Source organism: Tenrec ecaudatus, chromosome 12, assembly GCF_050624435.1.
Source record: "Tenrec ecaudatus isolate mTenEca1 chromosome 12, mTenEca1.hap1, whole genome shotgun sequence".
In the NCBI taxonomy this organism is placed as follows: domain Eukaryota; kingdom Metazoa; phylum Chordata; class Mammalia; order Afrosoricida; family Tenrecidae; genus Tenrec; species Tenrec ecaudatus.
In genome coordinates, this window is record NC_134541.1 from 78,215,883 (window position 1) to 78,243,456 (window position 27,574).

The window sequence follows — 27,574 nt, forward strand, 5'->3', positions numbered from 1 at the left end:
AAATGCAGGCATGTACATAGGTAAATATATTTTTATATAATGATGGGGAAATCTATGTGCTTACAATTATAGGTTTAGTATTAAGGTAGCAGATGGACATGGGCCTCTACTCAAGTAATCCCTCAAAACAAGAACACTTTGTTCTATTAAACTGGCATTCCATGGTGCTCACCTTCCCAACATGATCGCTGAAGACAAAGTGGTTGTATAAGCAAATGTGGTGAAGAATGCTGATAGTTCCCAGCTATCAAAAGATATAGTGTCTGGGGTCTTAACAACTTGAAGATAAACAAGTGGCCATTTGCTGAGAAGCAACAAAGCACACATGGAAGGAACACACCACCCTGTGTGATCGTGAGGTGTTGATGGGATCAGGTATCAGGCATCAAAGAATTTTAAAAAATCATATCATTGTGAATGAAGGGGAGTGCAGAGTGGAGACCCAAAGCCCATCTGTTGGCAACTGAACATCCCCTTACAGAAGGGTGGTGGTGAGGAGACGAGACAGTCAGGGTGCAGTATAGCACTGATGAAACATACAACTTTCCTCTAGTTCTTTAATGTTTCCTCCCCGCTACTATTATGCCCCCAATTCTACATTACAAATCCGGCTAGACCAGAAGATGTACACTGGTACAGATAAGAACTGGGAACACAGGGAATCCAGAACAGATAAACCCCTGAGGTCCAATAATGAGAGTAGTGATACCAGGAGGGTAAGGGGAAGGTGGGACAGAAAGGGGGAACCAATCACAAGGATCTACATATAATTCCCTCCCTGGGGGATGGGCAACAGAAAAGTGGGTGAAGGGAGACATCGGACAGTGTAAGACATGAAAAAATAATAATAATGTACAAATAAGGGTTTTGAGAGAGGGAGAGGGGTGAGGGAGGGGAAAATTGAGGAGCTGATACCAAGAGCTCAAGTAGAAAGCAAATGTTTTGAGAATGATGATGGATGGCAACAAATGTACAAAAATGCTTGACACAATGGATGGATGTATGGATTGTGATAAGAGTTGTACAAGCCCCCAATAAAATGATTTCTTTAAAAAATATTAAATAAGGCCTGACAAATAAAGAAAGAAAAATTGCCCCTTAGTTTATGTATGAGTTTCCCTTCTTCTCATTGTTATCTATCATTTGTTATGATTCACGCAGTCGAATTTCTCTGCATAGTCAATAAAACACAATTAAACATCTTTCTGATATTCTCCGTTAGTCCAGATCCATTTGGCATCAGCAATGCTATTCCTCATGCTACATCCTCTTCCAAAACCAGCTTCAATTTCTGGCAGCTCCTTGTCTATGTATTGCTGTAACCATTGCTGAATGAGCTTCAGCAACATTTTACTAGCATTTGATATTAATATTATTGTTCAACAGTTTCTGCGTTGTGTTGAGTCACCATTCTTTAGAATGGGCACAGATATGAGTGTCTGCCAATTTGTTGGTCAGATAACTGTCTTCCAAATTTCTTGGCATAGATAAATTCATGCTTCTGGTGCATTGACCACTATTTGAAACATTTCAGTTAATCTTCCATCAATTCCCGGAGCTTTGTTTTTAGCTAGTCTTCAGTGCATGTTAGACCTTTTTCAATATTGTTGGTTCTTGATCATGTGCTACTTCTTGAAATGACTGAACATCAACCAGATCTTTTGATACAGTGAGTGTATATTCTTCTGTCTTCTGATCCTTTCATCATTCGATATTTTAATCATGAAATCCTTCAGTCGTTCAACTTGAGGCTTGAATTTTTCTTCAGTATTTTGGCTTGAGATATGCTGGGTGCACTGTTCTACTGTGGTTCTCTGACCCACAAGTTCCAGCACGTTTCATTATCAATACTGTACTTGGACTTCTCAAGCTTTCCACGGGAAATTTGTGTTCAGCATTCTTATTTCGTCATGTTCTGTACTTATTCTGTGTCAAAAGCAAGTTTCAGAGTCTCTTGACAAATACTTTGCCCTTTTTCTTTTTATTGACATTTTGCTTTTCTTCATGTGTGAAGCTCTTTCGTCCCATAACCAGCACAACTGTTGTTGAAATGCTCTTTCAATCAATGTGGCAAATACACAAGGCTGCATTCAGCTCTCATGGACGTCACTCTTTGCTTTTTTCTAGCTTCAACCTAACTTTCCTATTAGCAATTAGTGGTCTGTTTCACAGTCTGTCCCTGGCCATGTTTTGGCTGATGATATTGAACTTTATCATCATCTCTTCCCACAGATATAATTTTATTACTGTGTTTCCCATCTGTCAAAGTGCACATGCATAGCCACCGTTTATGTTGTTGAAAAGGTATCTGTAATTAAGAATTCATTGGTCTTGCACAATTTTATTATGTGATCTGCAGTTCATTTCTATTACCAAGGCCATATTTCCAAATACTGTTCCTTCCACTTTGTTTCTAACTTTCACATTCCAATCACTAATATTTATCAATGAATCTTGATTGCATGTTTGATCAATTTCTGATTAGTGGAATTCTTTAATTTCTTCATAACTATTTTTGGTCTTTGATGAATAAACCTGAATAATAGTTGTATTAACTGGATTTATTTTTAGGTACACAGACTATCACAGATAGATCTTCAAGTGTTCTTTAGGATAATGAATGTGACAGCACTCCTCATAAATTTGTCGTTCCTGGCAGAGTAAGCAATTTGATTGTTGTACTCAAAATGACCAGTTCCAGTCAATTTTAGTTGACTGATGCATAAAATATCAAACTTTATGCGTTCCATTTTATTTTTGAGGATTTTCAATTTTCCTAGATACATACTTTGTACATACCATATTCGGATTCTTAATGGGTGTTTGCAGCTATTTATTCAAATTTTGAGTCCCACCCCATCAGCATGTGAAGATCTCTAGGGATCTAGGGATGTACTCCATATCATTAAAATTCACTAGTGCATTCCAACCATCAAGGTTCATCTTACAGTATTGTATTTGACAGTATTGCATTATTAGTCATACAGTTTTAATCCCCAATCCTTCAAAAATGGAAAGTCTATTCCTTCATCGTAGTTTGTTTTAGTCTGGAGAGTCTGCTAAAATTCATCATGGACCACCCTGCTAGTACCTGAGATACTGATAGCATAGATTCCTGCCACACTACAGTACACAAACTGACAAACGATGACAAATGCTGTCCAGCTACACTAGGATAGGCCACATTACTGTCTCCGTCATCCTCACGAGGAACAGGAAGTCTGGGGGGATTTCCAGGGCCACAATTGATTTTGCTTGCAGACTTGCCTGCTGCCTTTACATTCTTGACTCCTAATTAGGACACTTCTCATTGTATTAAGGGGAAACTGGCTATAGTAAACTTCTGTTTCAACGTTCTGCTAGGATCTGCAGCCATAGCACAGGGAACTAGAGGACTGGTTTCTTCATGGGCTCTTTCTTGACTTCTGGGAACCCCAACAAGGGTTGTCCAGTGAACCTACTCATTCAAAACAATATAGGATTGGTGTATGTTCTCTGTATATTCTCAATAACATCACCAACACAAAACTTTTAAAAATCAAGATATGAAATCTGTCTGGACACAAGATTTTACAGCCACAGCATACATACTTGAATATTTTGTTTATAAGTAAGAAAAATGGGAGATATATTTTTAAAGACCCTAAAGCAAAAATGAAATTGAACAATAGTGAAAAAGTAAATGAACAAATGACTTACAAGAGACAAAGAATTCAGAAAACAAACATAGCATTTTGAAAACAATTTTTGGTATAGTCTTATTTAAGGGATTATTATTTGCTTGTTTTGACTCATTGTTCTGGTAAAAAACTTCATACATGAGTTGAGTAGAAATGTAAGAATGAACATTCTTGCTTTGCTCTTGACCTTAGGGGGAAAGCATTTGATCTTTCATGCTTAATGAGTCTTAAGTGTACATTTTTTATAAATGTTCTTAATAAGGATAGGAAGTTTTCCTCTGTCATTACTTTGTAGATAGGTTTTATTGTTCTTTTAATCAAAGGGTATAAAAATTTGTCAAATTCTTTTTCTGTATATTTAGATGATCATGTCAGAGTTTTGTTTATTCTTTAGTCTATTGATTATGTTATATTCAAAGATATTAAACAACTCTTGAGTTCAGAGTTTAAACTTCATGTATGATATAAATGAGCCTAAATGCATATTTGGTTGTATGTATTCTAATTGTACCTTGTTAGGTATAAGTATGATTTTATTATTGCCTTTATTTGGAGATTATATATGTTTTAAAAATTGTTTACAGGTGGCAAGTTGATAAGGAATGTTCTGTGACGGTTAGATTTTAGGTCAACTTGATGGTATCTGTGTGGGATAGCTTATGTCACCTGCCAACCCTGGGAGCTGTGGTGCCTTGCCATATGTCCTAGTCTGGGTACTTTAGAGAAACAAATCCACAGAAACTCATATATAACAGAGTATTTTATACAACGGTTAAGTGCACACCAAGGAAACATCCCAACCCAGTGTTGCCCAAGCCCACAAGTCCAACATTAACCCATTAACCCATATGTCCGACATCAATCCTCAAAGTCCTCCGCCATCTCACAAAACACACACTATGATGCTGACTGCAGGAAGAAAGCTGAGTCAGTAAACATGTAAGCATCTCAGCACTGGCAGGGGTCTCCCCACGGCTGCTCCAGCACCCAGGGCTGCATCGGGGTAGGTCCATGTGGCTTCTCCTCAGGGATGTCTTGTAGGAAGTGAAGGCAGCTGTACCCTGGTCCTACCATCAGAAAGCAAGAGACCCGAGAACTAGAAAGGTGAGGTTCACTGAACTATTTATCACTCTACCCTTCAATTAACCCCACATGTGTTTATTGGCCAGGCTGGCATAATAAACTACCTCACCATATTCTTGTGAACCTTGAATCCACATAACTTTGTACCCACCACCTTATGATCTCCCACCTTCTTACTTTATCTTACAGTTTCATTCACTGGTAGCTGCATGAGATTGAGTCTTGCTAGCATTGGACTTGTGGACTTGAGTTGAACTCAGCTGGGATGCTTTCTTGATATAAAATTCATTCATGATTAAAAAAGTCCACTCATATACATATATGTAGATCACTGGTTTTATGTATCTAGAAAACAGAGTCTAGCACATCCTTCTTTGTCTCTTGTGATGAATTCTGCCTTCAACTCTATTTGATCAGATATTAACATTATTCTTTCTCTTTTTATTTGTTTGCTGTTAGCTTAATACATTTTGTTCAATTCTTTGATTTTTTTAGCCTTTTTTTGGTTGTGTCTAAGTCTGTTTCTTGTAAGAAGCATATTGATAACACCCATTTTCTTACCTAGTATGCTACTACACTGTTTCTTGACAGGTGCAATTAATATATTAACATTTAATGACATTCTTGATGTGAGTTTGTTGCTGCCATTTTCCAGCTGTGTTCCTGTTTACAGATTTTCTTGTAATCTCCTTTGTTATTTTATTTTTTACTTACTTTTTGTGATTTCCTTACCCTGCTATGTATTATTTTCATCCTGTATTTAATGCAGTCTATTCTCTCTTGCAATATACTTTTCTTTTTCTCCATTCAAATGTTTTGAATTTGCACTTTCCTCTGTGTTTTCATTATTTTTGTCTTCATTTTGAATTATCACCTCTTGCTCCCAATTTTCAGTCTTGTAATTTTATTTTATTTTGCATACTGTTTTAAGTGGGTTATTTTGATGATATTGTTTCTTATCTTGCTCTCAGGTTTTTGTCTGCTATTGTTGATTCTCTGTCCAAACGACTTCTATTATTTTTTGTAAAGCTGGTCTTGCTTTTATAAATTGCTTTAACTGGTCTTTATCTGAAAATACCCTTATACCGCCTTCATATTTAAGGGATAATTTTGCTGGATATAAGATTCTTGGTTTACATTTTACTTCTTCCTAGTTTAATTTTGTTTTTGTCTTCTATTGAAAAAATGTGAGCTATTTCTTATTGGCTTTCCTTTATAGGTAACTATGCTTTCCCCCACACTGCTGTCAATTTACTCTCTGCCGTTGGTTGTGGAAAATTAGACTTCGACATATGATGATGCCCTTTGGAGTCTATCCTGTTTAGAGTTCTCTCAACTTTTTGGATTGTTATTTTTCTCCCCTCTTTAACTGTTAGGAAAGTTTTCTTGTAATATTTTCTCTGAATTTTTTTGTTGTTCCAAAATCCCAGTGAGACATACTTTATGCTTTTGATAGTGTCCCACATAGTTCTTAGACCTTTTTCCTTATTTTTCTTTTTGTTGATGGTTGTTCTTGTAGGTTGGAGTTGAGAGATTTGTTTTCAGGCTCATTAATTTGACCACCTATTGCTAACCAGGTTTTCAAGGTAAAATTGGGATCATGATAGTTGGGGGAGGTAGCATTCAAGAACTAGAGGAAGGTTGTGAGTTTCATTGTTGCTACACTGAACCCTGAGTGACTCATCTCCTCCCCATGACCCCTCTGCAAGGGATGTCCAGTTGTCTACAGATGGGCACTGGGTCCCCATCACGCACTCCCCTCATTCACGATGATATGATTTCTCTCCCCTACCCTGCCTTTGGTGCTTGAAACCTGGTTCCCTCGGCCCTTCATGATCACACATGTTGGCATGCTGCTTCCATGGGGGCTTTTTGCTTCTGGGCTTTCATTCTTACTTTCCTCTTTGAAAGTGTGGTCTAATTCTATTACCTTATTATTCATACTTTAGATTTCTATTTGGTTCCTTTGTTGTAAGGTTTCTATTTTTCTGTAGTTCTGTTGATCTGTTTCTCCATCCACTGATAGTACCAGACCATCATTCTTCAGAATTCTTTATCTCACAATTCAAGGTCAGCATAGCTAAGTGGTGAGTTCAAATACTTCAAGCATGTAAGGAGTCTACCCTCTGAAAGTAGAATTCCCTGTGGTTTCAGGAATATGTTTAGGTAGTTTTCAAATTAATTCAGCTTTTACTTTCCTTTTTGCTCTCTTACTGCCTTAGCTAGTGCTTCTGTAAGAACACATAAAGAATATAAGTTTATTTTCTCTTAATTCAGCAAACTAGAAGTCTAAATTCAGGGTACAGTTTCAACATTTGAGCCTTTTCTGGTCTATTTTACCTAGTAGCTGCCAACAGTTTTTTGCAGTCACAGTTTGCAGATTCAGTTTTCTGCATTGCCTCTCCTCTTCTGTCCCCTTGTGAGTGCTCTGTGTTGGTTCTGCTCTTTTTATAACGGAGACTTTATTAAGACACTGTATAATTACATAACAGAGGAAACCTTATTTCCAGACATCACCACAACCACAGGTCTGTTGTGTGCAATATAATAATGTTTTTGTTTGTTTGAGCCAAATTTTGCAACTACTGTAGCAATTCATTTATCAAGAGTCGGTGTCTTTTTCACTGACTCTCTACATTAACCATACTTCTGATTTTAGTTTTATACTACCATAGTATAAAAGTGATAAATGAATGGTATAAATATTAGAATTCGTATTTAATGTGAATTTGTGTGGGGAAGGAGTCACAATTCAATCCATAACATCTTTTGCATGCATTTTCATAGCTTCCCAATCAGACAAAGACCTCTTTATAATTTTTTTAATTTTTAATGAATCATTTTATTGGGGTATCTTACAGATCTTATAACAACCCATACCTCAATTGTATCGAGCACATTTGTACATATGTTGCCATCATCATTTCCAACACATTTTCCTTCCACCTAAGCCCTTGGTATCAGCTCTTCTTTCTCCCCCTCCCTCTCCCACCTATGTGAACCCTTGATAATTATAAATTATTTTTATTTTCAAATTTTACACTATCCGCTGTCTCCCTTCACCCACGTTTCTGCTGTTCATCCCCCTGGAGGTGCGGTGTGTGCTGGATGTTGATCATTGCTATTAGTTCTCCTTCCCCCTTTCTCCCCCTTCTCTTCTCATTTCCCCCACCCTCATGGTATCGCTACTCACGTTATTGGCCCTGAGGGGTTTATAGGTCCTGATTCTGTGCAATGAGAGCTCTTAACTGTACCAGTGTACATGCTCTGGTCTAGCCAGATTTGTAAGATAGAACTGGGGTCATGGTAGTGGTGGTGGGGGGGGCGGGGAGGAAGCATTAAAGAGCTAAAGGAAGGTTGTGTGTTTTGTTGGTGTTATCCTGAACCCTGGCTGACTCTCTTTAGAGTTATTTTCTTTCCAATGTCACATTTTAAATCTATGTTATCCTCAAGTCTGCCATCAGATGCAACTGGAAGTAGAGCCTTACCCTGTTTGTAGGAGGGCATGACTGTTTCATTCTCAACTCCCAATAAATTAAATTTTTTCAGTGAATCTTCAGTTTTTCATGAATAGCTTCACTATAGTAGAAATAATTCATGAACCAAGCTTGTGGCCCTATTGTATGTCATGTTATCCCAATATTCTTGAAACTCAGTTGATTTTATAAATAAATGTCTGTCAACATACTTTTGCCCCTTGGTTAATATCAAAAGCCCAGAATTTTGTCCAGTAGTTTATTTTGGGAAGCCTTTCCTACTCTCTTACTCTGTTGGCTTTCTGGAATATCCTCTAAAGTCTGGAGACAAAAATGTCTTCATACACATGAGATAAGGACAGATAATTTATTCAAATACCTCATAGGTGGTCTATAGTTAGGTTCTGAATTTTAATCAAATTAATTATTCTTAAATAATAAAGCAAATATATGATATGGTATTGGAAAATTAGTGACTTTCCTCCCTTGCATAGATTGTAAATAGAGATTTTCCAGTTTCCTTTAGCACAATGGGGGATCTCTCACACAGCAAATCAACAGTTCTACCACTGTGTAGTTACGTCTTCTTTGGTGTTGCCTAAACTGCAACACCCACTTTATTCTCGCTGGGGCATAGCATGAGTTCCTTGGACTGTTCTAGAAAATAAATTTACCTTCATTGAATGCATACTTACGACCATTTGGGGCATTCTTCACACTCCATTCTACATAATTGAAAACGCTATACTCAAAGAATTGGGATAGTAGTATGGTATCAGAAATTTTAAAGTTTCTGAATCAAGGATAACTTTCACTGAACACATAACTCAGGACAGATTTGTTAAAAAATAGAACTCAACATCATTACTTGATATACTCGTACATATATCCCTTTTTAAGTAAAAAATTTGTGGTGTCTTAATGGTTCAGGGGTGGGGTTGTCATCATTCTTCATTCTCCTCTGAGACTCTATTTCTTTTTCAAGTTTTTATTGTGATTTGGGTGAAGTTTTACAAAAAAGTTTTACTTTTGATAACTGATCAATGTCTTGACCTGTTTCTCGTATTGTTTTGTTCATCGCTTTGTTGAATATCGCCTTCCCCTTCACTGAAGTTAACATCCATGTAGTCTGTGACTTCCACTTTTACCTTTTCCTTCCCACCTCTGGTAACCATTGAAGTCTGTTTCTTTTTGTATGAAAAACAGTTTTTCTTGATCTCTTACGATAGTGGTTTTATGCAATGGTTATCCTTTTGTGTGTCGAAATTTCACTCAGTATGATATCTTCCAGCTTCATCCATGTTATAAGGTGTTGCTTAGATTCATTGTTATTCTTTAACACTGTGTAGTATTCCATTGTATGTATGTACCAAAGTTTGTTCAGCCATTCTTCCACCCATGGACATCTAGGTTGTTTGTGTCTTCTGTCTCTTGTAAATGGTGCTTTGATGAACATGGGTGTGCACATAAAGTATTTTTCCTGTGGCCCTTATTTTTCTTTAGGATCTATACCAAATAGAGGGATTGCTGGGCCATGTCCTATCTCTATTACCATGGTTTTGAGGAAGCACAATACCACTTTCCATATTAGCTGTGCTCTTTTACTCTCCAACAATGTATGAGGGTTCCAATCTCCATACCCTCTCCATCATTTGTTTTGTTTTCTGTTTTTAATTAATGCTAGGATGAGGTGGTATCTTAGAGTTGTTTGGATTTGCTTCTCTCACGTAGGCAATGATAATGAGCAGAGCATTTTGAACCATTTGTTGACTGCATGAAGGTCTTCTTTAGGGAACTGTCTGTTCATATCCTCTGCTCTTTTTAAATTGGATTATTATTTTTATTAAGGTATTAACAATCTAGAGATTTTAGAGATTAATTTCTTGTCTAATATATCATCACCAAAAATTTAAAATATTTTACCTAGTATGTGGGCTCTCGTCTTATACTTTTGGTGAACTATTTGATGCATGTTGGTGTATTGTTTTTAGGAGGTCCCAGTCATGTATTTTATTTCTGTGTGTGGGGTTTTTTCCTCTTCTTTATGTTAGATAGTATGTTTATACCATGTATTAGGGCCCCTAAGTTTGTCCATGGCATGTTATCAAGGGTGTCCAGTCCCTGGAAAAGGCTATCGTGCTTGGTAAGGTAGAAAGGTAGTGATAAAGGGGATGACCTTCAATAGGATGGATGGGCACAGAGGCTGCAACAAAAGGTTCAAGTACAACAATTATGATGGTGGTGTAGGGCCAGCCAGGGTTTCATTTTGTTGTAATAGGGTTGCTCTGAATCAGAACTGACTGGAACTTAAAAACAGTAACATCAATATGTCCCTATTTTTAATTGGTAATCTTCATTGTTCTAGGGTTTCTATTTAGGTCTTTAATTGCTCTTGAGTTCCTTTTGTATATGGAGTCTTGTATGGGTCCTGTTTTGTTCTTCTGCAAATAGAAATTTAGTTTTGCCATCACCATTTTTTGAAGAGACTATTCCTTCTCAATTTAATGTGTTTCAGGCCTTTGCAAGTGGATGTGTTCACTTCTGGGCTCTTCGTTCCCTTCCATTGGTCTGTTTGTCTATCATTGTACCGGTACCAAGTTGATTTGACTACCATGGATGTGTAGTAGGCATTGAGTTCAGGAAGTGAGAGAACTTCTACTTGTATTCCTTTTTAGTAGTGCTTTGCTTTCCATAGAAAGTTGGTGATTAGCTTTTCCATCGCTTAAAAGAGTGATATTGGAGTGTGAATTGGATCCAATTGTATCTCTAGCTCTCTTTGACTAGTAATGAATTTTTATGATGTTAGTGCTGAGTCTCCACCGAGAAGTTGGTAGTGGTATCCTGGAACTACCTAGTTCTCCTGGTCGCAGGGATGTGGAAACTGATGTTTGCACGATCCATTGTCCATCGCACAGCCTGTCCCCAGGTGTCTTTGGTTTGTCATCACTCTTCTTTTCCTCTGCATGGGAAGAGAACAATAGTTGCACCTGAGAGATGGCTGCTCACAACCCTATAAAGATGGAGGTCAGTATCACCAAAACATTGTGTTTGTGAATTATGTTACTGCAGATTGACCTTGATGACCACAGAGGCTCTGGTCCTGAGTCAGTAGGACCAGGCATTCATTCCCTTAAGGTTCTGTTTATGTCTAAGAAGTTTTCATAGCATTGCCTTCTGAATGTACCATTACATTCATGGATACATTTGCAGAATAGGTAAATACATATATACAAATACTTTTCTGTCAAACCTATGCATATTTATTAGTGTATTCCCACTTTTACTCTGACACCTGTTCATACGTGTCTATCCAAGCAGCTTCTAGTAGATTACAGCTCTTACAGAGTTTTGTGTATAATAGCATTTGCATCCGTAGTCTTTAACTCTTGCAAGCATCCCAGTGTCTTCCTCGACCTTCATCATTTTTGCCATCCTCCCTCTTCTGATACATTGCCTTCCCCTTTACCCATTTACCCTTCTCTACTCTCTCACCAGTGATTTCAAAGAATGCTTCTTTTATTCTGAAAATGTTTTATCAACTTTTTACAACAGTGATCACATACAATATTTATTCATATGTGATGGACTAATTTCACACCGCCTAATGTGTTCTGGATGAAGCCCTGATGGTGTAATAGTTAAATACTGGACTGTGATCCACACGGTCAGTGGTTCAAAATGACCAGAAGCTCCACCAGAGAAAGACTGGGCTTTCTCTTCCCGTAAACAGTTAGTCTTGGAACCCCCCCAGGGGGTCACTAGGAGTCAGCACTGAGTCGATCACAGTGAGAATGGCTTCCAGGTTCATTCTTGATGTAAAGCTTTCATAGAGCCGTCATTATTCTGTAGTGGTATGTGGCATGCCATCGTGCGCATGTACCATTGATGGGCATCTGGGTTATTTACACCGTTTTGTTATTTTAGATAGTGTTTTGATGAACATGTCATGACTCTTATTCTTTATGACATCTACTATGTAGAGGGCTGGCTCGACAAAATGGTCATTTTATTTCCAACTTTTAAAAAGTTTGCGAGTCCACTCTTTTTTATATTCTATATTGCTCTCTGAGTATGATTTTAAAATTTGAGAGTTTTCCACCCATTTTCATATTCTATATTCTGGAACAGTTTGAAAAGAATTAGTATCAACTTTAGTAGAATACCTTAGGGAGGTTACCTGTGCCCAGACTTTTTGTTGTTAAGAGTTTTGTAATGACCTGATCAATTTCTTCTTTTATTACTGGTCTTGTTCTTATTTTTACTTCAGTCCATGTCAGTTTAGGTAGGTAGTGTGTTTCTAGAAATATATCTATATTTTCTAGATTTTCGAATTTGTTGCAGTATAGTTCTTCATAATATTCTCTATTATGTTTTTAATTTCCATTCTGTCATCTATTTGATTTCTTATTTGTGTTGTTTGCATTTTCTCCTTCTTTGCCTTGTTAGATTTGCCTGTGATTTTCTCTTTTGTTACTTTTTTAAAAAGAAAACCTCCTTTAAATTTTTTATATATTTTTATAGTTGCCATTAAATTTTTCTGTTCCAAACATTTATTGAGTCTCTTCTTTTTGTTTTGCTGATCTTTTTGTCAATGTTGGTAGGGATGTTGTTTAAAGGTATTGATTGGATTTTTATTTCATTTTTGATGAGTGAATTTATTAGTACAAATTGCTCTCTGAGCACTGTTTTTGCTGTACCCCAAAGTATTTTGGCATGTTGTACTTTTGTTCTTTGATTAAAAGAATTTTAAAAATTCCTTTTTTTCCTTATATTACCTAGTAATTTTAACACAATTTCCATGAATTTAGCTTTTCCCTTGATCATCCTATGGATAGTTTCCAATTTTATAGCATTGTGTTAAGAGAATACACTGTAATATACCAATGTTTTAAAACTTATTGAGGTTTGTTTTGAAACCTAATATATGGTATGTTCTGGTGACTATTTCATGTATGCTGGAAAAGAAAGCATATGAGGGGGTACCCCCAGAAAAACCAGAATTGCTCTGGGCAAAGCAGAGCTTTCATTGTATGCATGTTTCCCACTAGGCGGGCATCAAGAAACTTGCTCTGAGTTAGTGCACCCAGTGGCGTTGCCTGGGAAGATTCTCTCTGGTCACAGTGAATTTTTTTCATGAAAGTAGTTTCACTTGCATCTCATTTTTTTTGTGATGGTCGATTTAAGGGAATAGCTTGTGGCTATTAAATTTTGTTTCCTGTTCGGAGGAAATGCCATAGAAACTGTTGTGATGTTGTGCACAGCTTACAAGGACAGCGCTATGGGAAAAACTCAAGTGTGCAAGTGGTTATCTTGTTTCCAAAAAGGTGAAATGTGATTGATGACAAACCTCTTTCTGGGAGTCCGTCAACTCCCTGAACGGACCAAAGTGTCAACTCGTAGTGCATTTGGAGTTTGTTCCTGCAGGTCAGACTGTTAATCAAGCTTTCTACTTAGAGGTTCTGAAAAGATTGTCTAACAGTGTGTGACAAAAAAGGCCTGATTTGTAGCAGACGGGGGCCTGCTCAAGCAGCCACCTCCATGTGCCACTTTTGACCAAAAAAATAACAAAACAGCATGCCGGCACCTTACTCACCTGATCTCACTCTGTGTGAATTCTTTTCTTTTTTTCGTGAATTCAGAGGTACATGAAAGTACAAGAGTTTCACGACATAGAAGAGGTGATGAAAAATAACAAGGGAGGTGCTGTCAGCCATCCAAACAGATGATTTTGAAAATGTTTCCGAGGGCACAGGGAATCCAGGGTGGATGATACCTTCAGGACCAGGGGTGTGAGGGGCGATACTGGGAGAGTAGAGGGTAAGTGGGTTGGAAAGGGGGAACTGATTACAAGGATCTACATGTGACCTCCTCCCTGGGGGACGGACAACAGAAAAGGGGGTGAAGGGAGACATGGGACAGGGCAAGATATGACAAAATAATGATTTATAAATTAAATTATCAAGGGCTCATAAGGGAGGGGGGAGCGGGGAGGGAGGGGAAAAAATGAGGACCTGATGCAAAGGGCTTACGTGGAGAGCAAATGCTTTGAAAATGATGAGGGCAAAGAATGTACAGATGTGCTTTACACAATTGATGTATGTATGGATTGTGATAAGAGTTGTATGAGCCCCTAATAAAATGTTTTTAAAAAAAGAAAGAAAGAAAGAAAATGTTTCCAAGAATGGAATAGCACATTTGACAAATATATTAGGTGTAAAGAAGAGTACTTTGAAATGGATAAGATTGCTTAAAAAAATTAAATACATAGCTTTGGAAAATTCCAGGGTTTTTTATTTTGGGGGGGGGGGTGGAGTAGCATGGAGGGAGGTATCCCTTTGTATTGTGTTGTTGTTAAGTGTTCTGTATACATCTATGTGGTCAAATTGGTTTATTGCATTGTTCTTCTATGTCTTTGTTGAGTTTCTTTCAATATCTTTAATCAAAAGTGGTGTAATAATGCTTGGAATTATTATTGTAGCATTGTATTTTGAGACTTGTTTTTCCTGATCTGCTTTCAGGATCCTTTACTCGACTTTAGTTTTGGAAAATTTGCTTATACTGTGCCACGGTGATTTTCCTTTGGAATATATCCCGTTTGGAGTTTGTTCAACTTCTTGAATAACCATCTTCTCACCATTATGGTGTTAGGGAAGTATTCTCCCAATAAGCCAATAAAAATTTCCCTGTGCTTTTTTTAACCCCTGTCCTGTAGTTTTTATCTCATATAAGTTATTCTTGATGATATTCTACATAATTTTCTTCTTCCTGTAGTTGTTCGTTTTCTAATTGTTTCTTTAGCAGATTGGTATTGAGTAATTTGTCTTATGCACAGGGATTTGACCTTTTAAATTAGATTTCCATAAGACAAACAAGAAAATGTATATTTGAGAGGACATGCCTGTTGACATCGTTATGAGTCAGATCTGTGTTTATGGATGAAGAAAACATTTTCAACCTTTAGTAGAAGCTTGCACACGGCTGTTTGCTACTGTTGCTTTTATTGTTATAATTGCTTTTATTAAGCAGACAGAAGTGGAAGGGCTAAAATCACAGTCCTCCCTGTGAAAATTCTGCTTAAGGATACCTGCCCGGGCTCATTTGTGTGTGTGTCTCCATTCACATGTGGAGGAAGCAGAGATAGTGATTATCCTATCTATTACTTTCCGTTAGACCCAGCTTAGGACACGAGAATGAAATACAATTTTTTAGGTGTGAAAAATCACATGTATCGATCATCAGAGAAAGAGCCTCTGTTCAATTTAAAACATCAAATTTATAAAACTACAAGTATATACTGTTACAAAGTAGAGGTAATTTTAAAAATGTGTTCTTTGTGACATCAATTTCAGTAATCACTAAGTTTTCACATTACACCTCAGATACATTTGTAAGCAAAAAGTCAGCAGACTTACAGTAGCTGCCACATATTAGAGGTCAATGAATTAGAAATTATAGGCTGGAAATAGAATATATGATCTAAGGGCACATCCTTAGACTTTAAAACAAGTAAATTTAGAAATATCATGTATTTCCTGCAACTTTATAATCTTACAAAAGACATTTTCCATAGAAGGCTAGACTGTAAAATACAGAATTGAAAATGATTTGCAGAGTTAATAGAGGTATTTCCAGTAGGGTGAGGATGGATTCTTTGTAAAAACAGTAAAGTTATATAACATAAAATAGCCATCTCTAAAGCAAACCATCTATTGGACCAGACTTAATATATAGATGTCTTGTGATATGGTAGATTTTATGAAATTTTACTCTCTTCTTTTTCTAGAAAACAAAGGAAAATCAAACCATTGGGATTAGAATAGTAGTTGTCGATGCTCCTAATTATTTTACTTTTACCCCCTTTTAAAACATGACTAGATGTCAGGTTACTGAAAAAATGTATAAAATCATAGATACACCAACGATATAAAATCACAGATACATCTTGAGTTATTAACCCAGAGCTCAACACAGATTACACTCATAGTATCTGTCTTCGTATGTGCTCCCTGTTTTTGTGCCCAGATTGCTCTTTTGATATCTCAAAAGTGAAGGGCTGAGCCCAGTTCTGCCTCCCTCTTCCTTTCTCCTAAGCTTCTGTGCCGGAGAGACCTAGGTGATGAGATCATTAAGGCTCATGCCGTCAAACCTGGTGACAAGACAATCTTCAGGAAGATCATCTAAAAGGACAGCTTGGCAAACTAGTTTTGAGGATGTCAGCATCTTGCTTTTCATGACATTTCCCCTGAAGTACCAACACGTTTTCTGGTGTACCTAAGAAACATAGTTCACAGATTTCTGTACAGAAGATGATAACAAAAGTCTTTTAAACGCCAAATCACTGCTGGCAAGAAATATGATACTGATCTGGGTCTGAAAAACTGGTATGGAATTGTGGGAATGAAGGTTCCGAAGGGGGATAAACTGCCATATTCCTCTTGATGTTCTTAGAGGTCAGCAGATGAATTGGTTTCGCATGCTTTAGGATTACTTATATTTTTTTAGGCAATGATCAAGTTGGGAAGTCCAAATATGTTGAAGAGTATACTTAATTATGCATGTGTATGGAGATATTAAAGAAATAATTTTAGAAATCCATTTGTAATAAAAGATGTTGCTGCATGGCTTATAAGAAGAAAAAAATGTATGACTAAGACTTTTACTAATGTGATCATATTAACATAACGAACCCTATTCCAAAGCAGGGTTATGTCCATAAGTATAGAGATTAGGTTTTATAACACATATTTTGGGGTAACACAAACATAACAATGAACTGTACTTGAATATTCGTCCTATTCTGCTAATATTTGGGCATGTTCTGTAAACTGTGTACGCAGTCACTGATCCATTCACAGGTTTCCTAGTGTGCATCCACAAATTCTGATCTTGTGAAAAGAGTACGGTTGTATATGGAAATGCTTAGAAAGATCCTGGCTCCCTAGAGATGATTGAAAAGATCTTGGAATTGGGAAGAACGGAGTAGGGTGGAAGCCAAGGGTTGGTGATGGCTCAGCAAAGAGGAAGGATGGAGTTAGAACTAATCATGGCACAGCCATTGCTTTGGGTTGGCATTGAGTCACCAACTCATGGAGACTTCGTGTATTCTAGAAAGAAATATTTCTAGTCCTGTGGCATCTTGGCAGTGATTTCTATTTGAATCCATTGTGTGGCTCTTGTTTCACTCCATCTCATGGAAGGTTACCCCCATTTTCTTTGACACCCCCCTACCTTACCAAACATGATGTACTTTTCTAACAATTAGACTTTATTGATGGCATGCCCATATGGAAATATGATGAAATAAAGACCAAGAACCATTCTGGTTGAATTTCATCTTCTGGAAGACACGATACATAAATTATTCTTCATTAACATCACAGTTTGAATGCATTCTTTGTTCATTGTCCAGTTGGTACATACCACTCATCTGTGGCCACTGATGTTGCTGATGTGTGCTAAAATAGAGATTTGACAAAAGATAAGATACAATGGGTAGGAAACCTGTGAGATCCCCTAGTTCAGTGGTTCTCAACCTTCCTAATGCTGTGACCCTTTAATACAGTTCCTCATGTTGTGGTGACCCACCCACCCCCAACCATAAAATTATTTTCATCACTGCTTCATAACTGTAATTTTGCTACTTTTATGAATCAGGAGACCCCTGTGAAAGGGTCGTTCAACCCCAAAAGGGGTTGCAACCCACAGGTTGAGAACTGCTGTCCTAATGAGAAGACTGCTCTTGAGACACCACGACTGAGAGACTTTCACCAGGAAGGAATTTTCCTGGTGATACTTTATTTAACCTCATCTGAAGTTGCCAGATGTTAATGTCACAGGAATCATCTGGAGCAAGTTAAGTGACAATCCATCAGGTGTGGGGCAGAGCTTAAGAGTCTGCATTTCTTGGGGTATTAAATTTTCTGATACCTCTTACACTTGAGTATGGAAGAGATAGTGCTTCCTTGATGATTGGCCAGGACAGCTTCTTCATGATCCTTTCAGGGACAGAGATAGAACCATATAGACCTTGCCCAAACAATTTCTCTCTCTAAAGGTACACACTCCCATATACAATCCTTGAACTCCTGGGCATCTATTCTGGTCTCATCCCAGGATGATACTCCTAAAGGTACAATTCATAAAGGATGCCATTATGTTCTTTCTGGAACCTATTTGAAAGGAACCATGAAATTATTTGTCCAGAAGGGTTTTGGCCTGTATGAACTTTTTCTGTAGTTTTAATTGTCAGAAGATCTGCCCCTTGGAATTCTCAAAGCCATAGTCCTGAACCCCACCAAGTGAAATCTGTTTCTAAGAACTTCTCACCAATTTTGTAAATGTCTTTCAACAGTGTGCTGGGAGTTGTTGTTAGGTACCTAATAACTGAAACACTGCCTAATACTGTACCATCCTCAAGATGATTGCTTTTCTGAGCTCATTATTGCAGCCATTGTGCCAATCCATGGCATTGAGCTTTGTCTTCTTTTTTGCTGGCTTTCTGCTTTATCAAGCATGTTATCTTCCCTGGATAACATGTTAAAAATATGAGGTAAACTATAGGGGTCCTTGTTTGTAAGAAACAATTTGGCTGTACTTCTTCCAAGGCAAATTTGTCCATTCTTCTGGCAGCTCATGGTATATTCAAGATTCTTTCCCAACAGCATAATTCAAATGCAGAGATTCTTCTGCAATTTTCCTTATTTTTCCTTATTCACTGTCCAGCTTCTGCATGTATATGAGACAATGGAAAATACTATGGCTTGGGTCAGGTGAATCCTTATCTTCAAAGTGATACCTTTACTCGTTAAAATTTTAAAGATGTCTTATTTGTCTGCTCATTTGTTTGTTTGTTGCACCACAGTGACTTTTCTGATGCTTGAAGCGATGCCAGGTTCAAGTACCACCAGGGTCACCCATGGTGGACAGGATTCAGCAGAGCTTCCAAAATAAGACAGACTGGGAAGAAGGGATATGCCGACCACTATGGACAATTAACTACCAGAAACTTTTAAAATAACATCAGAACAATGCCTGATATGGTGAGAAGATGAGCTGCTTAGGTTTGAAGATATTTAAAAGTTAACTCTACTTTTCAAAATGGAGTCAACCTTAATAACAAAGATGGAGCAAAGCTTTGGGGGCCTGCATTTGTTGATATGGCATGACTCAAAATAAGAAACAACAGTAAACATTCCTTAAGAATCAGAATGTGGAATATAGGAAGTAGGAATCTAGAACATTTGGAAGTCATACAAAGGGTAATTGAATGCACAAATTTCAATGCCCTGGGCATTAGTGAACCAAAATGGAATGACATTGGCCATTGAAGATGGTGTACTATACCAGAAGTGACACATATTGAAGAAGAAGGTCTTTGCATTCATTGTCAGAAAGAACGTTTCAAGATCTATGCTAAAATACAATGCTGTCTGTGATAGGCTAATAGCCATATGCCTACAAGGAAGATCGTTTCATAGGATTTCTAGTCAAATTTATTCAGCAACCAATGAATCCAATGGTGTAGAAATTGCAAAGTTCTACCAACTTCAGCAATCTGAATGCATTCAGTCAGATTGAACATGTAATCAGGATGCACTGATAATTACTTGTGATTAGAATACCAAAGTTGAGAACAAAGAGGAAGAATCGGTATTAAGAAATGATGGGTGTGGTAATAGAAGTGAACCTGGAGCTGGCATTGAGATAACTTTATAATTCCACTGACATTTATTGCTTATATGTTTTTCAGCAACGTAGAGTGACTATACAAATGGACCTCTAAGGATAGAACACACAGGGTCACTTCTGACACATCTGTGGAAAGAGACAGTAGAGAAGCTCATTTGCCAAACAAAGCCAGGGTGACTAATGAACATCAATTGCTTATATGCAAGTGTAGGTTGAAGCTGAATAAAATTAAAACAAGCTCATGACAGCCTAAATATGACCTTGGCTTAAAATCAGGAAAGATGTATGTCATCGTTATATCTTTTCACCATACTTACTCGATCTTTTTGCCGAGAAAATAATCCTAGAATTTTAACTATATGGAGAAGATTGGAAGAGGGCTTATTAAGAGCCTGTAATCTACAGATGACACAACCTTGATTGATGAAAAGAGAAGAGGACTTGAACTTCTTAGTGATGACAATTGAAGGGTGCCACCTTTAGTGTGGATTACAATCCAATGTAAAGAAAACATACAGAAAAAACTTAAGTTGTCAAGGATTTCACTTTACTTAGAACCATAATTAATGTCCATTTGAGCAGCAATCAGGAAATCAAATGAAGTATTCCATTGGTTAAATCTACTGTGGTATCCTCCATGTCGCATGCTCTGTCTTGGAATGGTAACTGCGTCCAAGGTTTGCAGTGTTCAAATGGGAGGATGGAGGGACAACCCACTACCCTGTCTCTGTGTGTTTCCTGAACTGTTACATTAATTTGGTTTCATGGAAGGAATCATTGGGATCTTAGCTTGTAGAGAATCAAGAGAGAATTGTATCAGAGCTTAAATTGTGAACACTTGGATTGCACAGGTATGCGGATGACAATGGAAACCCAGAATTCATTGCGGGACATACACATGGATTAAGCTTATGGTGAATCACCTCTAACCATGAATGTGAATACATTTGCTATTATTGTTAGCATTTTAAAGTCAATTATGGCAAATGTCATTAAATTAAAATACAGCACCTTTTCATTTGATCTCCCTTTTAAAATTCAGTTTTTATGATTTTCTGCTTTCCTTTCAGTTGAGATTTTTCTCTGCTTTGTTTTGTTATTGTTGTTTTGCTTCCTGTTTGTGCTTTGTATCATTTTCTGTATATGGAATGCAGTATAGATTAATAATTATGTGAGGCCATGGCCAGGGAGGTTGGGGGAAATGGGGAGCTAGCTAATAACAGTGAGTATGAGAAGAAAATGTTCTGAAATTAATTGTAATCCTGATTGCACAACTCTTTTTTCTCATCTTTTTTTAATCATTTTATTGGGGCTCATACAACTGTTACCACAATCCATATATATGTCAATTGTGTCAAGCACACTTGTACATCCATTGCCCTCATCAGTCTCAAAATATTTGCTTTCCTCTTGGTCTCTTGGAATCAGCTTCTCATTTTTCATTTTTCCCTTCCTCCCTACTCCCCCCTCCCTCGTGAACACTTGATAATTTATAAATTATTATTATTTTATCATATCTTATACTTCCCAACATCTCCCTTCACCCACTTTTCTGATGTCCATCCCCTAGGGAGGAGCTTATATGTAGATCCTTATAATCAGTTCCATCTTTTCTACCCACCTTACCCCCACCCTCCTGGTATCACCACTCTTACCACTGGTCCTGAGGGGTTCATCTGTCCTAGATTCCCTGTGTTTCCAGTTCCTATCTGCACCACTGTACATCCTCTGGTCTAACAAGGTTTGTAAGGTAGAATTGGCTTCATGATAGTGGAGGCGGGGGTGGGAAGGAGGAAGCCTTTAAGAACTAGAGGAAAGTTGGGTGTTTCATCGATGCTATACCTGCACCCGGAGTGACTCATCCCCTCCCCACTACCCCTCCACAAGAGCACAAGGGTTGTCCAGTTGTCTATAGATGGGCATTGGGTCCCCACCCCGCACTCCCTTTCATTCAGGATGATATGATTTTTTTGTTCTTTAGTGCTTGATACCTGGTCCCTTCGACCCCTCGTAATCACACAGGCTGGTGTGCTTCTTCCATGTGGGCTTTATTGCTTCTGGACTAGATGACCATTTGTTTACCTTCAAGTCTTTACGACCCAAGACTTGATATCTTTTGATAGCAGGGCAACATCAGCTTTCTTCACCATATGTGCTTATGCACACATTTGTCTTCAGAAATCATGTTGGGAAGGTGGGTAGCAGGGAATGTCCATTAGTCAAGCCAAGTGTTCTTGTATTGAGGGAGTACATGAGTGGAGGCCCAATGTCCATCTGCTACCCTACTACTAAACCTATAAATATATGCACATAGATCTATTTCTCTGAACATCATATATAAATATATTTATACATATACAAACCTGTGTTTAGGCCTCTATGTATGCCCTTTGCCTCCTACTTCTTTCCCCTATTTCCTTTTGTCCCACTACCATGCTCAGCCTTCATTTGGGTTTCGGTAATTCCTCTCGGTTGTATTACCCTTGATCACTCCCTACCAGTCCTCTCACCCCCTCCTTGCCATTGTTTTATTTTTATCATTTATTAGGGGCTCAGACAACTCTTATCACAATCCATACATATATCAATTGTGTAAAGCACATTTGTACATTCATTGCCCTCATCATTCTCAAAACATTTGCTCTCCACCTAAGCCCTGACATCAGCTCTTCCTTTTTTCCCCTTCCCTCCCCACTCCCCCTCCCTCATGAACCCTTGATAATTTATAAATTATTATTTTGTCATTTCTTGTGAAAGCAGAGAAACTTCTGTTGAACTGTGACTGCCGTCAAGTTCATTCTGACTCCTGGCACACCCTCTCAGACAGGGCATCACTGAATTGCCCCTGTGGCTCTCAGAGACTGTAAATCTTTACTGGAGTAGAAAGCCCATCTTTGTCCCAATTTCCAGATTAGTGAGAACTAAACCAAACCAAATCTCAGTGTGGGATTTGCCGATAAGCACAAGATCTAATTGTGCTAACTTGCTGATGTACTACTTACATGTGCTTACTTATTAATACAATTCAATATTTTTTTCACTACATCAAAGATTCTGCTTCTGAGTATGACTGGCATCTGACTCTTTCCCCACCCCAGAGCTCCTTCTTTCAGAATCAAAGCCTTTGCTAAAATTTACTGACAGAGACAGATGGAGCCCTGGTGGGATAGTGGGTTACACATGGGACTGCTAACCGTGGGGTCAGCGGTTTGAAACCAGCAGGCATTCCAGAGGATAAAAAGGTTTTCTAATCACTCATTGCTCCTTTGTCCCTGAGTTGGTTAACACCTCTTTCCTTCCCCCACCTCCCACTCTCCCATGTCCCCCTGGAACCATTGGTCCCATTGTTTTCTTCTCCACATTGTCTATCCAGCCTATCTTACCTTCATAGACATGCAGAGATAATATGCACATAAAATTGTGGATGGTCTTGACAGCACTAAACACAGTGTCACATAAAAACAAGGCAATGACGGCAGTAACAACAAACAAACAAAAAATCCAATGACATATAAAATCTAAAAGAAAGAAAGAAAGAAAGAGAGAAAAGCCTGTTAATAGTTCCAGGTCTGTTTGTTGAGCTTTAGGAGTGTTTTCCAGTCCAGGCTGATGGGGTGCCACGCTCTGGCCCCAAAGCCTATATTTGATACTCCCTCGGGACTTCCTTGTCCTGCTCCCCTTGCTCTTTTATTGCATGCCCTTAGTGTTTTGCCTCGTTGTGGTGGGTCAGCTCAGTCACACATCCCACACTGTGTCTCCAGTGCTGTCCCATGTAGAGCTATGGGTCAGTGCAGGATGGCGCCTCTCATAGTGGGACTGGCCACATGGTCCTCTCTGTGCATTGGCTGCTCTGAGCAGAGCTGTTGTCCTCTGAGCAGGGTGGGCCCTGGTGTTCTCTGCTCCCTTCCTCCCCCTTCATTTGCTTCAGCTGACTTCTGGGTATGGTAGGTCCTTTCCCTCACCGGATGGTCTATTTTAAATTTTGTGGCACTCCCTTCCATAGTTGGGGTCAGGCTGATCCTGGTTGGGGCCGGGCATACAGTCCAGTGTTTTTATGGATTCCACCAGGCGTTATGTTGCCCTCCTGGTTTGGCGTGTCATGGTGGGGTCTGTATGCACATTCCAGTTCTGTGGGGACACAACCAATGCTCTCCTCCTGGGTGAATTAATGCCCCGTTCCCCTCATGTCATCATCTCAGTTTCTCCCCGCCCCTTTCTCTTTCTTTATGCTGGACTCACATGTACCTCCTTGGGCTTTGTCTGACCTCCCCCACCGATTACCCATGCTTCCACCCATTTATTGCAAGAGAAGTGTCTATTCTAATCCTGCTGTGCTGATTGTACTTGCCTCAGGGGACTCATGTTATACCTGTCCTTTTGAGATTGGCTTACCTTGCTTAACATGCTTCCTTCCAATTTTCCCCATGAAATGATGTGTTTTATGTGAGCATCCATGCTTTTCAGTGCTGCATGGTACTCCATTGTGTGCATGCGCCAGAGTTTACTAATCCACTCATCTATTGATGGAAATTTAGTCTGTTTCCAAGTCTTTGCGATTGTGAATTGTGCTTCAATAAACATTGGGATGCAGATGACTGGTTGTGTTTTATTTGTTACCTCTACTGGGTATATGCCCAGTAGAGGGATGGCTGGGTCATAAGGTAGATCAATTTCTACTTTCTTTAAGTATTTCCAGATTGCTTTCCACCGGGGCTGTACACATCTACATGACCACCAGCAGTGGAGGAGGGTTCCTACTTCACCACACCCCCTCCAACACTTGCTGCTCTCTGATTTGCTGATTTGGGCTAGCCTCAGGGGTGTTAGGTGGTATCTCATGGTTGTTTTAATTTGCATTTCTCTTATGGCTAATGACCTGGAACACTTTCTCATATGCTTATTGGCCATATGGGTCTCCTCCCTAGTGAAAGTTCTTTTCAGTTCTTTTGCCCACTTCCTTAGGGGGTTAACTGTTTTCCTCTTTTTGCGGGTCATGAGGCTGTTACAGATTTTAGTAATAAGCCTTTTGTCTGATGTGTAATTACTAAAAATCCTCTCCCAGTCTGTGGGTTGTCTTGTCACCTTCTTGGTGAAGTCTTTCGAGGTGCACAGGTGTTTTAATCTTAGTAAATCTTATTTGTCGATTTCCAGTTCACCTATGTGTGTACCCTTCCCTATCGCAGTGACCCTATGAATTCCCTGTGCCAATGCCTTAAGTTTACACACTCTTATTGATAGTACTGAATGATTAAGTTTTATGCTGTGTCAATTCCATGCCAGTAAACTATTTTTAAAAGCATGGATGTTGAATGTTATCAATGGCTATGTTGAATGAATTTTTATAATATGCTTTTCTGTGTTTTTAACAGTTTTATTGGCATATAATTCACATGGCATACATTTCAATAGTTCAGTCATATTAAAAAAGAGTTGTACAATCATCTCCACAGTCAATATTAGAACATTTTCTACTTTATTTTATTCATTGTTATCAGCTCCCTATTTCCCCTGAACCTTCCTTGATATACCCCCCAAGAAACCATCAATGTAGTCACTGTCTTTATCTCCTTTGGATTTCATACACAGAAAAACATTGCCCCAAACCAAAACAGTGTCAATTAGAGAGTAGGGGATGGTAGTTGGGTGTGTGTGGGGGGGCGGGGGGTAGTGGGGGTTGATGGAAGAAGGAGGAGGTGGAGAATCACTTAGAATGGCATCAAGCGGGACCCCTCCCAATCCCAGGAGGGTGAAAGAGTACTGTGCTTTCATAGGCCTCTCCTTCATGAAGCAAATTGTGTAAAGTTTGCAATAAAGGACAAACAAGTGCAACACGTTATATATCATAGTGGTTGGAATAAAGCTGGGGTAAATGGGTTTCAGAAAGCCGAGTGCTCAAATACATGGATGCTGATCTTCAGAAATAGAGAGAACATCAAAATCCCAAGCAGGAGCAATGTGCAGAGGGGAAGAGGGGAAGGGCTGTCTCAGGGAAAACAGCTGGTCTGCAATAGAAAAGCGTTGGAGCGAAAATAAAAAAGAATAAACAAAACACTTGGCAGTTGCAGTGGTGACAGTACCAGTGAGACACTGCAGCGTCCTCAGAAGAAAGGGCCAGAGAAGATTCAGCTGGTGAAAAGGAAGAAACACTCGTGGACAGAATTGAAGCCAAAGCCAGGATTCCCGAAGAAATAAAACCATGACTTCTTGAGGACTGGGATTTAATTACCAGGCAAACACAGCTCTTTTTCCTTCCTGCCAAGAAGAATGTAGACTCCATTCTGCAAATTCTAAGAAACCCCGAGGAAACACAGATCATAAGAATTACGCTGTTAGTGAGGTTGTGGCAGGGATAAAAGAATGACACTTCAGTGAAATGTTGGGCACTCGGCCGCTGGGCAAAGTTGAGAGCCGCTGCATGCTAAACTCTCACGCTTCCCTCCCACGCGCCCAGCTCTGGTTAGCGGGAGCACCACATCTACTGAGATTATTTGTGTGAACTGGAGCAATGCCGGCCTATACACCCCAGGACCAGAGGCGTCTTGCTTTGTTACTGAACTATCTTCATAACATCTTAAAGTACCTGGCAAAGAATTCTGTCACTTTAGCTCGTGCCAGCGATTATTCAGTGACTCCTCCTGAGTCTCAGCGAAAGGCTGTGTGAGACTGCTGATACTCACATATATTTGAGTCTCTGTAAACACATCCTTGTCCTTAGTCTTTCTCTTGTACAAATGATGTACTTTTAAAATGTTAGCACTAAAAATTGATGTACGTTTTGTTCTCTGATTTTAAACAGAGAAGAGTAAAAGGGGTTATAACTCCTTTCTTCTTTTCTTTATTTCCTTTTTTTTAACATTTCAAAATTGCTGTTGAGTGTTTTCTTGCCTGGTTGACAAAGTTGCTTTTGAATGTTGACAGTTCCATTCCTTTGACACTACACACTTTTATAATACGTGTTAATGCTGTATGGCACAATGCTCTGATTCCTAGTGCCGAAAGTTGGATTCAGTGTATGTAACTAAACATACACATCCATTTGTTCTCTCTCGATGGTGCTTAAAGTAACGATTCCATCCTTTGCATCGTCTACATTGTTCCTTAGGCATTTTATTCTTGCTCAGATTGGTGAAACATCGAGGCCTGTTTAATGGTTTTTGTGTTTGTATCTTCTACAGGTTTAACATAACAGACACAACGCATTGTGCAGCTACAGTCTCTGCACAAGTCTTTTAGGAATTGTTTTTCAGAACTTTAGTATTTTTTTCTTTAAATTTCAAAACAAAACAAAACAAAAACCCTGCCCAACAATGATACCAAAGTAAAATAGAGGAAAAGCCTCAATCAAAAGAAAGCACAAAATATGAAAAAACTAGAGCAAATTTAAAATGGGTCCAAGGGGAGAGTATTTGATAAAGTGTTCATTTTTACCTAGTTGCATCTTCAGTCTCACCGTTTCCACTGTGCTCTGCATTATAGCGACATTCGCATCCTTAGGCTGTGGTCAGAGAGGATTAACCAGAAGATTAATTCATGTGTGGACCTGCAAATGGATTTTGTGTGTCTATTGTACTTTATCATCTTCTAAAAACTGGATGTTCAAGATCTTACGTATGACACTATTCCCACCTTCAGATTTGGATTTTATTG

General features: G+C 38.6%; 1 protein-coding gene and 1 pseudogene across 1 annotated transcript in view; both read left to right on the forward strand.

The window, feature by feature from the left end:
* The window catches only part of SYNDIG1 (synapse differentiation inducing 1), a 125,549-nt gene that overhangs the window by 5,120 nt on the left and 92,855 nt on the right, over positions 1–27,574 (forward strand). The gene's annotated exons all lie outside the window — the stretch shown is intronic.
* On the forward strand, positions 22,111–26,588 carry LOC142422234 (mortality factor 4-like protein 1 pseudogene; annotated as a pseudogene).